An 18,382-nucleotide genomic window follows, 5' to 3' on the forward strand; every position below is an offset into this window, starting at 1 on the left:
AGACAGACAGTAGCTGTTGTTCTTTTTCTCCCCCTTTTTGTTATTGGAATAAACATTTCGAATTTTCTATGTTCTGCTGTATCATATAGCTGATTATCTTTTAATTTCCCATATGATTCCTTGTGACCTATATATGTAAGGTCACAACATTGTGACATTTTAAAAACCTTGTAACCCACTTCTTTGCCTTTCTGTATCATCAGGTTCTTATATCATGGGAAATATAATCATTGACAAAAAAACTTTGACTTTTTTTGTTACCATTTTCAAATAGAAAAACTATTAAGCAAATAATATCAAAAGTATAACAATTTTAACAACTCAGCTAAATCATACTGCTTGTTTGTAGTTATAATGTCTTCCCTTATTTTCAAGGGATATCTTCCAAGTGGCCTAGTGGATGCCAGAAAACTCTGATAATACTGAATGCTATATGTACTATGTTTTTTCCTATGCACACATTTAATTTATAGTTTAGCCATAGTAAGAGATTAATAATGGTAACTAATAATAAAACAGAACAATTATAACAATATACTGTACTAAAAGTTATGTGAATGTGATTTCTCTGTCACTCTCTTTCTCAAAATATCTTACTGTACTATACTCACCCTGCTTTTTGGGCACTGATAACTGAAACTATGATAAATGAGGGACTACTGTGTAAGATTGTTCTATTTGAAGCAAAAGTGGCTGTGTGTGTGTGTGTGTGTTTTCAAGATTCTTAGTTTGCCCTTGTTTGTGGTACATTTTCAAAGATACTTTTATCTTCTGTATCCATGTATGAGTATTCATTGATGATGCTCATCATTCAATACCTGTGCATGGGCAAACTGCTGAGTAGTAACTTTGTATAGGTAGCCTCCTTTTTTAGCCAATTCTCCATGTAGAAGACAGTACTCAGCAATATCTTGTATATAGTAGATTTGGGACAGACTTTGGAAGGAATTTGGCCATTTGTAGGTACCTACATTAAATGGCTCTCTGCATTTGGGGAATGTTGATGTTGAGAGACATACTGCAATATCAAGGACTTTATTTCAGAAATACACAAGTCCTCACTGCAATTTGTATCATTCTGGTGAAATAGAAATGCTCAAATAAAAGCATAATGTTTATCTGCATGTATGTTTTGGTCTGCTTGTATAATTAAAGTGGCCATGTACTCATCATTCACATGCCTGTCTTAAGTTGGTGAACACTCCCTTCATACCTCCCATGTTTTTCTTGATGGAATTCTTTCCCTTTTGTGAATAAGAGGCAGTCGGAAAAGGTGAAAGAATGAGGTAGCTGAATGAAAGAGGCAGCAGGAAATTATTACATGACACTGGTGGCTAAATAGTAACTCTACTTCATCATTTTACCATTCTTTTGGGATCAGAATGAGGATAAGGTAAAGGAGAAGGTCTAAGAAAGAACAATATTTTTGCAGACCAAACTGTTATCACATTCTCCTACATAATAATTCATGTCTTGAATACTTCTAGGATGTTACTCCTATTTTGGCAGGAAAGAGAGGACACCAAGAATGTGGAAAATAATTAGGTATGATCAAGATTTGGAACATCTAATAGGAAATCATTTCTGTTTTATTGCTTGAGAAAATATAAACATTGCTTTAATAAATTAAATAATTTAAATCTTTTGAACAGTCATTAATAGATATTAAATGTATTTGTTAAATATTTGTGATTTATTCTCAAATATTAAATTATTTGAGAATAATTTATATAAATAATTTATATAAAAAGTTACTTCTAAATTATTAAATCTAGTGTTTTAAGAGTGGAGTTGGTTTTACAATTTGGAAACTTTTTTTTAATAAATAAAAAGATCACTAAAGGTTTTCTGCTGACACAGTTTCATAAGGAAGAATTACACAATCACTCTGTCACCCAAGCTGGAGTGCAGTAGTGTGATCATAGCTCATTGCAGCCTTGAACTCCTGGGCTCAAACTGTCCTACTGCCTTAGCCTCGTGAGTAGCTGGGACTATAACTACATGCCACCACACCAGGCTAATTTTACTTTTTATTATTATTTTTTTCATAAAAATGGTGTCTTGCTATGTTGCCCAAGCTTGCCTCATCTTTTTGTTTGTTTGTTTGCTTTTTGAGTTGGAGTCTCGCTCTGATGCCCAGGCTGGAGTGCAGTGGCATGATCTTGGCTCACTGCAACCTTTGCCACCTGGGTTCCAGCAATTCTCCTGCCTCATCCTCCTGAGGAGTTGGGGCTACAGACATGTGCCACTGCACACGGCTAATTTTTTGTATTTTTAGTAGAGATGGGGTTTCACCATGCTAGCCAGGATGGTCTCCATCTCCTAACTTCATGATCCGCCTGCCTCAGCCTCCCAAAGTGCTGGGATTACAGGCGTGCCTGGCCACTTGTCTCATCTTTTTGAAGGATGTTTTTGTTTTGTTTGATCTATGTTGAATTTTTTACCTTTCTTGTTTTGAAACAATTTGAAATTTACAGAAAAGTAGCAAAAGTAGTACCAAGGGTCAAAGGGCTGTGTATATCCTTCAGCCAGATTTCCCAATTGTTAGCATTGTCCATATTTGCATCCTTTTTCTCTCTTCCTGTACACACACACACACACACACACACACACACACACACACACACATTACTGAAGGTTTTTTTCCCCCTGTGCCACTTGAAAATAAGTTGCAGACATAATCTCTTAAAATTTGGTGTGTATCAAGAACAGAAAATGAAACACCACATATTCTCACTCATAGGCGGGTGATGAAAAATGAGAACACATGGACACAGAGAGGGGAGTACTAAACACTGGGGTCTATAGGGGGGAAAGGGGAGGGCCAGTGGGAGGGGGAGGTGGGGAGGGATTGCCAGGGGAGAAATACCAAATGTGGGTGAAGGGGAGAAAGCAAACAAAACACACTGCCATGTGTGTATCTATGCAACTGTATTGCATGCTCTGCACATGTACCCTAAAACCTAAAATGCAATAAAAAAAAATTTGGTGTGTATTTACAGTGCCAGAATCAAAATTATGAAATTGACGTTTAACATTACCATCTAATTCACAGATCCCATTCAAACATTGCTTGATTTCTCTAAAATTTTCTTTAGAGATTCCTAATCCAATCCAGGGCCATATATTTGTTACTCCATCTTGGTACAGTTCCTAAATCTCCATGTCTTTCATGAGTATGACATTTTTAAAGGGTAAAGCCACTTACATTGCAGAATCTCTCATGACTTAAAATTTTGACTTCTGTATACAGATGATTTGTCAGAAGAATAGCACATGTGTGTAACTTATAAACAAATAAATGGAGGTACAAACTCTATTTTTGGTGACACATGTAGATAAAGGGTTGGAGATCACTTGCTAGGTGATCAGCAAGAGTAACCAGCCACTGTCTAGAAGCTGGACTGTGGAAAGAAGAGAATGGGCAGTTCATCTTGAGAATTGTGGGAGACCAGGAGCCTTGAGCTGCTGAATCTTGGTTCTGGATGAAAATACTATCTTAAGCCTTGAATCATTATGTGATCAGATACTTCACTCTGATATAAAAACTTGGTGTAGCAGTTTGTGATATAGAAATTTGAAGCTTGTGTTTTAAATTATTTGAATAGTACTTGATTTTAATGGCTGTTATAGTTGAAAAAATTATTCCAAAGACATGATGTATGTCCAGACGGAAAAAGTGTACCTTGGAGTATGCATTCCAAATTCTAATACTTATTTTAAAAAAAATTTTATTTTATCATTATTTTTTAAACTTTTATTTTAGATTTGGTAGTACATGTGAAGATTTGTTACGTTGGTAAACTTGTGTCACAGGGGTTTGTTGACCAGATTATTTCATAACCCAGGTATTAAACCCAATGTTCAATAGTTACCTTTTCTGCTCTTCTCCCTCCTCCCTGCCCTCAAGTAGACTCCAGGGTCTGTTGTTGTTTCCTTCTTTTTTTTTTTTTTTTTTGAGGCGGAGTTTTGCTCTTGTTACCCAGGCTGGAGTGCAGTGGCGGGATCTCAGCTCACCACAACCTCCACCTCAGCCTCCTGAGTAGCTGGGAATACAGGCACGCGCCACCATGCCCAGCTAATTTTTTTGGTATTTTTAGTAGAGATGGGGATTCACCATGTTGACCAGGATTGTCTCAATCTGTTGACCTTGTGATCCACCCACCTCAGCCTCCCAAAGTCCTGGGATTACAGGCGCGAGCTACCATGCCCAGCCCCACTTCTTTGTATTCATGAGTTCTCATCATTTAGCTCCCACGTATAAGTGAGAACATGCGGTATTTGGTTTCTGTTCTTGTGCCAGTTGGCTAAGGATAATAGCCTCCAGCTCTGTCTAAATTCCTTCAACATACATGATCTCATTCTTTTTTATTGCTGCATATTATTCTATGGTACACATGTACTATATTTTGTTTGTCCAGTTGGCCATTGATGGTAATGATTCCAAGTCTTTGCTATTGTGAACAGTACTGCAGTGAACATTCACATGCATTGTCTTTATGGTAGAATGCTTTATATTCCTCTGGGTATATACTCGGTAATGGCTGAATCAAATGATAGTTCTGCTTTTAGCTTTTTGAGGAATTTCCACACTGCTTTCCACAATGGTTGAACTACTTTACACTCCCACCAACAGTGTATAAATGCTCCCTTTCCTCCACAACTTCACCAGCATCTGTTCCTTTATGACTTTAATAATAGCTATTCTGACTGGTGTGAGATAATGTCTCAGTGTGGTTTTGATTTGCATTTCTCTGATAATCAGTGATATTGAGCTTTTTTCATATGCCTATTGACTACATGTGTTTTCTTTTGCAAAGTGTCTGTTCATGTCCTTTGCCCACTTTTTAATGGGTTGTTTTTCTTTTGTAAATTTGTTTAAGTTCCATATAGTTGCTGGATATAAGACCTTTGTCAGACGCATAGTTTGCAAATATTTTCTTCCATTTGGTAGATTCTCTATTTACTTTGTTGATAGTTTCTTTTGCTGTGCAGAAGCTCTTACATATAATTAGATCCCACTTGTCAATTTTTGCTTTTGTTGCAATTGCTTTTGGTGACTTTGTCATGAAATCTTTGCACATATCTATGTCCCAGATGGCATTGCCTAGGTTTTCTTTCAGGGTTTTTATGGTTTTGAGTTTTACATTTGGTTTTTAATCCATCTTGAGTTGATTTTTGTATATGGTGTAAGGAAAATGTCCAGCCCCAGTCTTCTGCATATGGCAAACCAGTTATCTCAGCATCATTTATTGAATAGGGAGTTGATATGGTTTTGCTGTGTGTCCCTACCCAAATCTCATCTTGAATTGTAATCCCCACATATTGAGGGAGGGACCTATAATCCTCACATGTAAAGGGAGGGAAGTGATTGGATTATGGGGGCAGTTTTCCCTGTGCTGTTCTGATGATAGTGAATGAGTTCTCTCAAGCTCTGATGGTTTTATAGATGGTTTTTCCTGTACTCTTGCACTCCTTTCTCACCTGCTGCCATGTAAAATGTGCTTCTTTCTTCTTCCACCATGATTGTAAGTTTCTTGATACCTCCCCAGCCAAGTGGAAGTGTGAGTCAATTAAACCTCTTTTGTTTGTAAATTACTCAGTCTAGGGAAGTTTTTTATAGCAGTGTGAAAACGGATTAATACAGGAGTCTTTTCCTCATTGCTAGTTTTTGTCAGTTTTGTTGAAGTTCAGATGGTTTTAGGTGTTGTGACCTTATTTCTGGGTTCTTCTGTTCCATTGATCTATGAGTCTGTTTTTGTACTGGTACCATGCTATTTTGGTTACCATAGTGCTCTAGTATAGTTTACAGTTGGGAAATGTGATGCTCCCAGCATTGCTGTTTTTGCTTAGGATTGCCTTGGCTATTTGGGCTCTTTTTAGGTTCCTTGTGAATTTTTGAACAGTTTTTACTCTTTAAGTTCTGTGAAGAATGTCATTGGTAGTTTGACAGGGATAGCATTGAATCTGTAAATTGCTTTGAGCATTATAGCCATTTTAATGATATTGATTCTTCTTATCCATGATCATGGGAAGTTTCTCTATTTATTTGTGTCTTCTGTGATTTCTTTAAGCAGTATTTTGTAATTCTCATGGTAGAGATCTTTCACGTTTCTGGTGAGCTATATTCCTAGGTATTTCATTCTTTTTATGGCAATTGTGAATGGAATTGCCTTCCTGATTTGACCCTTGGCTTGGCTGTTATTGGTGTATAGGAATGCCAGTAATTTTTGTGCATTAATTTTGTATCCTGAATCTTTGCTGAAGTTGTTTATTAGCTGAAGGAACTTTTGGGCTGAGACTATGGGGTTTTCTAGACATAGAATCACGTTGTCTGCAAACAGATAGTTTGATGTCTTCTCTTCCTATTTGGATGTCCTTTCTTTCTTTCTTTTGCTTGATTCCTCTGGTTGGGACTTCTAGTACTGTGTTGAATAGAAGTGGTGAGAGAGGACACTCTTATCTCATGCTGGTTTTCACAGGGAATGCTTTCAGCTTTTGCCCATTGAGTGTGATATTGGCTGTGGGTTTGTCATAGATGGCTTTATTATTTTGAGATGTGTTTTTTTCAATCTCTAGGTTTATTGACAGTTTTTAACATGAAAAGTGTGTTAAATCTTACCCAAAGCCTTTTCTACATCTATTGAAATAAACGTGGTTTTTGTCTGTAGTTCTGTTTATGTGTTGAATCACATTTATTTGCATACGTTGAACTAACCTTTGTTTGCATATATTGAACCACCCTTCATCCCAGGGATGAAGCCTACTTGATCATGGTGAATTAGCTTTTCGACATGCTGCTGGCTTTGGTTTGCAAATATTTTGTTAAGGATTTTTGCATCAATGTTCATCAGGGATATCATCCTGAAGTTTTTTGTTGTTGTTGTGTCCCTGACAGGTTTTGGTATCAAGATGATGCTGGCATCATAGAATGAACTGGGGAGAAGACTCTCCTCCTCCGTTTTTTTAGCAAGAGTTTCTGTAGGAACGGTACCAGCTCTTCTTTGTACATCTGGTTGAATTAAGCTGTGAATCCAAGAAGTCCTGGGCTTTTTTGTTGTTGGTAAGCTATTTATTACTGATTCAGTTTTGGAGCTTGTTATTGGTCTGTTTGTGGAATCAATTTCTTTCTGATTCAGTCTTGGGAGGGTGTGTGCATCCAGGAATTTATCCATCCCTTCTAGGTTTTCTAGTTTGTTTGCATAAAGGTGTTTTTAGTAGTTTCTGATGGTTGTTTTTGTTTCTGTGGAATAAGTGGTAACATTCCAGACATCATTTCTGTTTATTCTGATATTCTCTCTTTTCTTCTTTATTGTCTCACTAACAGCCTGTATAGCTTATTAATTTTTTTAAAAAACCTCCTCAATTCATCAATCTTTTGAATGTTTGTTTTGTATCTTCATTTCCTTGAGTTCAGCTCTGATTGTTATTTCTCATCTTCTGCTAGCTTTAGGGTTGATTTTTTTCTTGCTTCTCTAATTCTTTCAGTTGTGATATTAAGTTGTTAATCTGAGATCTAACTTTTTGACAGCAGCCAACTTGTAATACTTGTCTTTCAAAGCAAATCCAAAATTATGCAAATATTTCTGTTGAAAAATAACTAGAAAATTTATGTCTATTCAAGTTCTATACTTTAAAAATTTTAACATGTAAGTTTAAGATACACTAAAATGTTAATACTTTTAACAAGTTATAATAATTTTCCAGGTTCCTTTTTTTTTCTGTTTGAATCAACGTCTCACTCTGTCGCCAGGTTGGAGTGCAATGGCATGATCATGGCTCACTGCAGCCTCAACCTCTCAGGCTCAAACAGTTCTCCTGCCTCAGCCTCCCTATTATCTGGGATCATAGCTGTGTGCCACCACTCCTGAGTATGTTTTTATTTTTATATTTTAAAATATTACCCAGGCTATATTCGAACTTCTGAGCTCAAGTGATCTTTCCGCCTCTGCTTCCCAAAGTGTTGGGATTACAGGTGCGAGCCACTGCACCTGGCTATTTTCCAGATTTCTTAAGTGTGCAACTATTAGAATTCCTATAGTCTATATAATTTTTGACAACACATATAATACTGGAAACACTTTCAAAATTTTGTTTCTAAAGCGCTCTCTACATAGCATAAATGTCTTTCAATAAGTAGTTATTTTCTTACTTTTTTGTTAGGTTCAATTTTTTTTTATGGTGTGTCACATTTTAGTGTCAGTTAATTATCATTAGTAAAATACAGCATATTTAGATCACTTGATTTTTTTTTGTAAGAGAAGGTGAATAACTCGTGTAAGTTTGCCAACTCTATTATGGACTCTATTACAATATTGCCTGCCATCCTCTGTGTGATTACTTCATTGAATATTGTGGTATACTATCCACAGCCCTTCAGGACTGTGTTGATAGCTGAAGTCTCTCAGTTGCTTCATACTCTAGTTATTGCACTCAGAAAAAGAAAGGCATCTCACCCAAGGTCACACTGCTTCCCAGAGGGCAGCTGTCCTCCAAAGACCAGCCTATGGTAAATTTAAAGGCCTAAATCCTCTTATGCTGTTGGTGGAAATGTAAATTTGTAAATTTATAGACAACAGTAGGGAGACTCTTCAAAAAACTGAAAATAGAACTACCATATGATCCAACGATCCATTTTCTGGGTATGTATCCAATGGAATTGAAATCAGTACATCAAAGAAATAACTGCATTCCCATGTTCACTGCCGTACTGTTCACAATAGTGAAAATGTGGGAGCTACCTGAGTATCCATCATCAGATGAATGGATAAAGAAAATGTAATATATATGTACAATGGAATACTACCTAGCCTTGAAAAAGAAGGAAATTCTGTCGTTTTTGACAATATGGATGAACTTAGAGGGTATTACACTAAGTGAAATAAACCAGGCACAGAAAGACAAATGCCACATGATCTCAATTACATGTAGAATCTAAAAAAAGTTGAACTCCTAGTAGTAGAGTTTAGAATGGGGAAGGCAGGTCATTGAGGAAAGGAGAGATGTTGATTGAAGAGCAAAAGGTTGCAGTTAGGAGGAATAAGTAAGTTCTAGTACAGCATGGTGCCTATAGTTAACAGCAACGTATATTTCAAAATTGCCAAAAGAATAGATTTTAAATGTTTTCACCACAAATGTTAGATGTGTGAGGCGATGGATATGTTAATTGGCTTGCTTTAATCATCCCACAATGTATACATATACAATAACATCACATTGTACCCTATAGAGACATATAATTTGCTGGGCACAGTGGCTCACACTTGTAATCCCAACACTTTGGGAAGCATAGGTGGGCAGATCACAAGGTCAGGAGTTCAAGACCAGACTGGCCAACATGGTGAAACTCCATCTCTACTAAAACAAACAAAAATTAGCTGGGCATGGTGGTTTGTGCCTGTAATCCCAGCTACTTGATAAGCCTAGGTAGGAGAATTGCTTGAACTGGGACCAGGGAGGCAGAGGTTGCAGTGAGCCAAGATCATGCCACTGCACTCCAGCCTTGGCTACAGAGTGAGACTCCATCCCCGCCCCCCCGAAAGACATACAATTATTATATGTCATTTAAAATAAATTTAAGAAAAAAAAGGCCTGGCTAGCTCACTGGAAGGTAAGGCAGTACTGACAGGCTGTCTGAGCTCCCCAAGGGACTAGCTGAGAACACTGTGGTAACTGCATCAGAGTTCAGCTTCTTTCTCTGCTCATCCCTGTTTCCTTCATATGGCCATTGAGCCTGAGGGCACTTTCTTTTTCTTTTCCTTTTTTTTTTTTTTTGATCACTGCTCATTGTAGTCTCAACTACTCTGGCTCAGGTGATCCTTCCATCTCAGGTTCCTGGGTAGTGGGGACTATAGGTACGACTGGCTAATATTTTGCATTTTTTGTAGAGACAGGGTTTACAATGTTCACCAGGCTGGTCTCAAGCTCCTGGGCTCAAGTTATCCTTCTGCCTCAGCCTCCCAAAGTGCTGGAACTACAGACATGAGCCACTGCCCCCGGCCCTATTATTATTTATATAATCAGCTCTCATGTCAGAATCTTCTTTCCAAAAAACTTGATCTAAATTGGTTACATTCTATAAGAGAGTGCATAGAGTCCTCTAAAATTTTAAATGTCTTGTTTTTATAAAACTAACCTCATCCATAACATTCTGTAGCACTTTGCTCTCTTCTGGCTTCACCATATTTTTCATGACATCTCACTTGTAAGTGAGAAAGGAAATATATTTTATGTGGGATATTTTATCTGTATCCTTGCTTGGGAATCTAAAAAATTCCAATGCAAATACTTGCCTCACAATTTTTCATGTATCATAGTTTTTCCAAAAGAAACCATTTATTATTGAAGGAAAATATTACTTGTTTTTTTAATAGTTCACATACGAAAAAAAGCAGTTATTCATGTGTTTTATTATTGGAAACAGAATCCAGAAAATACCATAGCTAAAATGTGTTAGAAACATCAGTGTTTCATCTAAATATATAGCAAACCTTCAACACTACATAATTTGTTCCAACATTTGTTTCTGACTCTACTGTAATGTTTTCTATATATCATCCAACAATATTTGCTGACAAAAAAATGCATTTAGGATTTATCATATGCTCTTTCTTTTGTATTATTTCAGCCATTTTTACTGTGACAGAAAGAACAAGTGTTTCCCCAGTGGATGTGGCTGTGCTTTTTACCTTTGCTTTAAAGTGAAAAACCTCAAAAGAAGCTTCTACATTTTTATTGCTATATTTCATGATACTTTGTAAAATTCTGTGTTAGTGTTGCATGACTTTATATATCTCTGAAGAATTGTAATAGTTTTTCTTTAGGCTTGAAATACTTCGTTTGTTTTTCCTTTCTTTTTTCAACAGTTCTGTGAAAAAAGGGATGCTTAGTTTTAAGATATTCTGCTAAATTTGTGCCATCATGCCACCATTTTATACTTCTCTTTCTGGCAATATGGAAAATTATATTACCCAGAAATCTTCCTGATTTCCTTCTTTCCTTCCTCCTTTCCTTTTCTTTCCTTTCCTTTTTCCTTTCCTCTTTCTCTTTCTCTTTCATCACCCAGGTGCAATCTTGGCTCACTGCAACCTCCGCCTTGCGGGTTCAGGCAATTCTCCTGCCTTAGCGTCTTGAGTAGCTGAGATGACAGATGTGTACAACCACACCTGGCTATTTTTTATTTTTTTATTTTTAGTAGAGATGAGGTTTTGGTATGTTGGCCAGCTGCTCTTGAACTCCTAGCCTCGATCCACTTACCTCCGCCTCCCAGAGTGCTTGGATTATAGACCTGAGCCACAGTGCACAGCCACAAATATCTTTCCTTAAATCCTGTAAAAACCCTGGGCACTGGTGAAGTAAATTTAAAACTTCTTTGAAGGAGTATCTTCAATCCAGATAGAATTACTGCCTATAGAATCCTGCTGCTGAAGATTTTCAATACAAAATTACAAAATACATAAGAAAAAAGGCCAGGCATGGTGACTCACACCTGTAATCCCAGCACTTTGGAAGGCCAAGGCAGGTGAATCAAGAAGTCAAGAGATGGAGGCCATCCTGGCCAACATGCTAAAACTCCATCTCTCCTAAAAATACAAAAATTAGCTGGGCGTGGAGGGCACGTGCCTGTAATCCCAGCTACCCAGGAGGCTGAGGCATGAGAATCACTTGAACCCAGGAGGCGGAGGTTGCAGTGAGCCAAGATCACGCCACTGCACTCCAGCCTGGTGACAGAGTAAGACTCCATCTCAAAGAAAAAAAAAGAAAAGAAAAGAAAGAAAGAAAACAATATGCCACCACAATTGAGAGTCAGCAAAAGACCCTAACTTTATTAATATACTATCAAAAACATAAAAGAACTATTGAACAGCAAAGATAAAATAAATATGCATAAAATGGTTAAGGGTGTAAACAGGAAATCCAAAGCATGAAAGAAAAAAAAAATCAAAAAGACCAAGAAAAATTAAAAAAATAAATACAACCAAATCAAACTTTTAGAAATAAAAAAATAGTCACTGATATTAAAAACTCAGTAGACAGATTGAAAAGATTTGACTCAGCTGAAGATAGAATTGATACACTAGAAGATAGATTTTATTGGAAATGACATTGTGATGCAGTTTCTTCTTATTTTGCCTTTGGACATTATACCTTGCGTATCTGGCCACTTGTCTGAAGTGAAAGCCTGTTGCCTGTTTTGAGTTAGTGTCCCCTTCTCTGTTCTGCTCTAGTGTGCCAATCTTGTATTTCTGGCTCTTTCTCCTTATGAGCGAACCATTTGCCCAAGATATTATTCCTACTTGTAGCATACATGAGTACTCTAAATGAGTCTGCTTCCTTATTGATAAAGTGTACATTTTTTTCCTTTTTTTTTGAAGACAAGATGTCACCTGTCACTCAGGCCAGAGTGCAGTGGTGTGACCTGGCTCACTGCAAACTCTGCCTCCCAGACTTAAGCAATTCTCCCACCTCAGCCTCTACAGTAGCTGGGACTACAGGCATATGCCACCATACCCAGCTGATTTTTGTACTTTTTATATAGACAGGGTTTCACCATTTTGCCCAGGCTGGTCTTGAACTCTTGAGCTCAAGCAATCTGCCTGCCTGAACATCCCAAATTGCTCAGATTATAGGTAGGAACCACCAGGCCTGGCCTAATGGTACATTTTTATAATATTAAAAGAAGATGCACTTCAGATCACTGAACCCGTACTAGTCATCATGGAGGAAAGTAGGAAAACTGGAGTTAGGCAGATAGTCTTGGTTTTTATTAATGATAAATTACTTATTAATAAAAATGAATAAAACACATTCTATAAAATAGGTGTTCTAAATATGCTTACTAACCTGAAAATATTCTAAAACAGTCAAAAAAATTTTAAATGATTATATTAAGAAGTGTGCCTTAATGAATTAAACTTTTCAAAAGACAAAGTTACTCAAACTATTTGTCTCCTACACACACAGATATGTATGCATGCCCATAGCATAATTTACTGGTACATCAGTGGAATACCATAGATAGAACGTATGTAAATTTTTCTGGGCAAGTTACATTGATGGATGGTATCTTAATCAAGGTTCAGTGCAAGAAGTAGAAACAATTGTAGTATTTTGTGCATAAAATAATATTTCAATAAACGTCACCAATTATCAGTGCACAATTATTTCTAAAAAATGCAAGGTGCTATTAAGCTATGCCAAACTGTCTTAATGTCTTAAATTAGTTGGTGACATCAGTCTTTTATTAAAGTTATTTTTACATATTTTGTGGGATTTGGTTATTTCTATTGCTTTTGGTTGCATTACTTGACATGAGATAGGCAATGCTTTTGCACATATTTAAGTAACGAAATTGGGAATCTCTGTTATAAAGCAGGGGCTGGCAGACTATGGCCCATAGGCCAAACCTGTAAATAAAGTTTCACTGCAACACAATTATGCCCTTTTGTTTATCTGCTATCTCTGACTCCTTCTACAGTGGCAGAGTTCAGTGATTGTGACAGAGAGGATTGTATGACTTAAAAGAAAAGGCAGGCCCTTTAAAGAGAAAAAGCTTGCTCACCCCTGCTATAGGGAAATATATATCATCATAGGAGCTGTCATCTCTTGTTATTGTGGTACACTATGCTAAGTACTTTATGTGGAGTAGAAGTCTCTTATCCACGAGGAAGACAAATGTTAGTTGATTGACTGATCCATTCAGTCAGTCAATAAATATTTCTAGAGTAACGATCATCTGCTGAGAGACATGTTCAAGGAATTTGAAATATAGGATGTTAGGAAGCAAACAAAAATTGTTTTTATAGCGCACACAGTCTAATTGGCTGTGAAAGGGCAGGATAGGGGTCAATAAACAGGAATTAGAAAATTACTGAATTAATATGTAAAACAAATATGACAGATCATGATAAATGAATGTGAAAAAAATGCAGGGGAGGTAGTGCTAGAGGCAGGGCTTCAAATTAAAAATAGAGAAATCAGTAATGACATTAGTCTGAGCAAGGGCTTTTTGGAAAAGATGTCAAAAGGACAGGTAACAAGCAAGAATAGACAAATGAGACTACATCAAACTAAAAAGCTTCTGCACAACAAAGGAAACAACAGAGGGGGAAGAGATAACCTACAAAAACGGATAAAATATTTATAAACTATGCATTAACTAAGAAGTTAATATTCAGAATACCTAAGAAACCAAACTCAGTAGCAAAAAAAAATTAGATCAAAAATGGGCAAAAGCTCTGAATAAATATTTATTAAAAGAAGTCCTACAAATGGCCAGCAGGTATATGAAAATTCCTCTACATCACTAATCATCAAGGAAATGCAAATCAAAACCACGATGAGGCATCACCTCACCCCGGTTAGAATGGCTGTTATCAAAAAGATGAAGAATAACAAATGTTGATTCAGATGTGGAGAAAAAGGAACTCTTCTTGTATGCTGTTGGTGGGGATGTAACTTAGTACAGCCATTATAGAAAACAGTTTGGAGATTCCTCAAAAAATTACAAATAAGGGTGGATGTGGTGGCTCATTCCTGTAATTCTGGCACTTTGGAAGGTTGAGCAAGGTAGATTGCTTAGGCAAAGTAGTAAAATCCTGTCTATGCAAAAAACAGAAAAAGAAGAAAAAATTAAGAATAGAAATACTATGTGATCCAACAATCCTATATGGGGGTATATCCAAAAGAAATGAAATCAGTATGTCAAAGAGATATCTGCACTGCGATACAGTGCATCACTAGTCACAATAGCCAAGATATGGAATCAATCTAAATATCCAAATATCCACCAATGGATGAATGGATAAAATGTGATGTATATACATAATGAAATACTATTCAGCCATTAAAAAAATTCTATCACTTTTAACCACATGGACGAACCTAGAGGACATTAAGTGAAATAAGCTAGGTACAGAAGAACAAATACCTCATCATCTCACCCATATGTGAGATCTAAATAAGTTAATCTTATATAGAAGTAGAGAGTAGAATAGTGGTTACTAGAAGCTGGGGAGAGTACAGGGAGGGAGAATGGAGGGATGTTGGTTAACAGGTACAAAATAACAGGTCGGAGAAATTAGTTCTGGTGTTCTGTTGCATAGTAGGGTAACTATAGTCAACAATAATGTGTTGCATACTTCAAAACAGCTAGAAGAGTGGAGTTTGGATGTTCTTACCACAAAGAAATAACAATTGTTTGAAGTGATGGGTATGCTAATCACCCTGATTAATCATTGCACAATGTATATACACATTGGAACATCACACTGTACCTTGTAAATATGTGCAGTTATGTGTCAATTAAAAACAAAAAGAATAGAGAAGTCAGGAAAGTCTCACAAAGGCAATGGTATTTGAGTGAGGACTTGAAGGAGGTGAGGACAAGCCATGTGGATATCTAGTAGGAAAACATTCCACATAGAGTTAGCAATCACTGCACAGACACCAAGGAGGAGAAATGGCTTGTGGTTTTGAAGAAAAAATAAGAAAGCTTGTATCTTTAAAGTGAAGAAATAAGTAGAAAATAAGATCAAAAAGGTAAAAAGAAATAGTGCAGGGGCCGTGCAGATTATGGACTATTGTGAAGGTTTTAGTTTTTGTTGTGAGTTGGGAAGCCATTGGAGAGTTTTGAGTGAAGGAGTAATACGAATCTATTGAACTGGATATCTCTGTTGCTTTGTGAATTAGGGCAAGACTGAAAGCCAGTTAGAAAGGGCTTAGGAAGCAATTAAGGAGCATTTGTCATAACCCGCCTAAGAGCTGGGAGTGGCTTAGACCTTTGCAGTAGTGAGAAAAGTGGTAAAAATATATATGCAAACTTTTCATGGTGGAAAACAGAACATATATGGAAGTGGAGAGAACAATTTAAGAAACTCCTCCAATTTAAGAAAATATAGTGACTCAGAACCAATTTTCTCTTGTTTATTACCCAATTTGATTCACCTACCATATTATTCTGAAGAAATCTCAGAAAGTTTTGGATCTATTTTGAAGGCAAAGCTGATGGGATTTACTGCTAGTTTAGACATGGGGAGTGAGATTCAAGGAAGACTCCTTGAGTACCAGGAAGGAAAAGCTGAGATTTACTGAGATGGGAAAGACTAAACGATAGGCAAAGCTTTTTATGGTGTGTATGTGGGGGGAGTGAAAATCAGGAGTTTGGATATTCACATAATAGTTTTGAGATATTTATTAGCTATTCAAGAGATGAGATATATATCTCCAGATTTCTTAGTGAGACAATTTGGGGGATCTTTTTGATTGGTACTTGCTGACCTCACCCATTACATTTTCTTCCAATTCCCCACAGGAATTCGATCCTCTTTTGTTTTTTTGAATGTCAGTGATTCCCAAATGTTGTTGCATGATAGGACCACCTGGGAGAGACTTAAAAAACTCTGACATGCTCTTTGTCCAGTCTGTCACTGATGGGCATTTGGGTTGGTTCCAGGTCTTTGCTATCGTAAACAGTGCTGTAACAAACATACGTGTGGGCTAGGTTGGGGGGAGCGGGGGAGAAGCAGGGAGGGATAATACCCAGAGAAATGCCTGATGTAGGTGATGAGGGGGGCAGGGGGATGGAGACAGCAGACCACCATGGCATGTATGTACCTATGCAACAATACTGCAGGATGCAGGATGTGCACATGTACCCCAGAGCCCAAAGTACAATTAAAAAATAAAACACCTGACATTCAAGCTGCATTTCAGATCCGCCATATCTGCATGTCTGAGGGTGGATCCAGGCATGAGTACTTTTAAAGTCTCCAGGTCGTTCCAATATACAGCAAAGTTTGGAAATACACTGCTCTAATTCCAGTATTGCAAAAAGCGATCCTTGTCCAGCAAATGTTGTCCTTCAGCCAGCAGCATTGGCATCACCTAAGAATGTGTTAGAAATGCAAAATCTTAGGCCTCACCCCAACCTCCTGAACCCAAACCTACATTTTAACATCTTCCAGTGATTTATATTCACATTAATGTCTGAGAAGCATGTCTGTCTTTTGTTTTTGTGCCTTTGCAGAAGTCGTCTTCTCTGCCAACTTGCCTGCTCACCCATCCTGCTGCCTCAATCCCATTTATCCTTTTAGATTGACCTCAGACATTGCCTTCCTAGAAGGCTTTCTTATCCTTCCCACTTCATGCTCCGGCTATTCTTTTGGGGACACCCTCTATTTGCCTTTATTACGTCTTTTATTACAGCTTACTGTCATTGTTGGTTTAGCAGAATGTCTCTTAGATTTTGGACCCACAGCAGTAGAGATCATATTCTGATAATATGTGCTCAGTCAGTGTTGAATGGAGCAGCTAAGGCAGGAATTGGTCAGGTGGGACTGTCACAGGCCTGGATGACAGGGCACTGAGTCTGTCAGATCAAACCACTGGAGGTGCTGGTTCTAATGAGCAGCAGCCCTGGTTTGGGGGAGCTCTGAACTTTGAGTTGCATTAGATTATTGATTCTCTTTTATCTTCTGTGTTATGGGGAGAAAGACTGTGGCTTGCAAGGTATATGCTCATAGCCTGAACTTTTAAGGGGTACCCTCTTCATAGGAGTGATAGAGAATAAGGGGTTAGCACAGCTTGAATTTATTCTAAATTTTATTAAAATTGTTTCCTATGATAGCTTCTTTTCCTAATTCTGTACATAGAAAGAACAATGAAAATATAAATCATTTGCAATTCTAAAACAGCAAAAAAGAAAATTATTTTAGCTTGTGCCTTTCTAGTATTAATATAAAAAATACTACATTTGTCATATAAGGACCCACATCATCTGTTCCGCTTAGTACCTCTCTAACTTTCTTTTATCCCACTTGTTTTCTCTTCCTTAGACACATTCAACTCACTGCTGTTGCTTATGTACCCCAGGCACACCCACCTTCAGGCCTTTGCTCAGGCTGTCTTTTCCAAGTGGGGTGATCTCCCTCAAACCTCCTTGCCTTCTAGTCTGTGCTCAAATCTCACATCTAAAAATTGCCTATCCTGACCACTCTATTTAAAACTGCAACCCATTTCCACATTTCATCTCCATCTCCAGTTCCTACTTCCAGTTCCCATTGTCCTGCTTCACGGTGCTTTTCGTAACAGAATTTTTCTAACAGACTATAGAGTGTATTTCTTTTATTATATCTATTATTTATTGTCATACTTGCTTCTCTACTTCCTCCCCATTTAATCTTCAAGAGCAAAGGATCATTATGAATTTAATAGTAACAGACATATAGTAGAAGCTCAATAAATATTGTTGAAGGAACGAATGAATATATAATTGTAACTAAAATAGTAATGTAGTATAAATATGTTTTGTGTACTATTGTTTTTAATTTAGCAATATACCGTTGTACTGTATTGTTAATTTAGCAATATACTGTGTCTATCT

The sequence above is a fragment of the Callithrix jacchus genome, chromosome 17, assembly GCF_049354715.1.
Source record: "Callithrix jacchus isolate 240 chromosome 17, calJac240_pri, whole genome shotgun sequence".
Classification (NCBI taxonomy): Eukaryota; Metazoa; Chordata; class Mammalia; order Primates; family Cebidae; genus Callithrix; species Callithrix jacchus.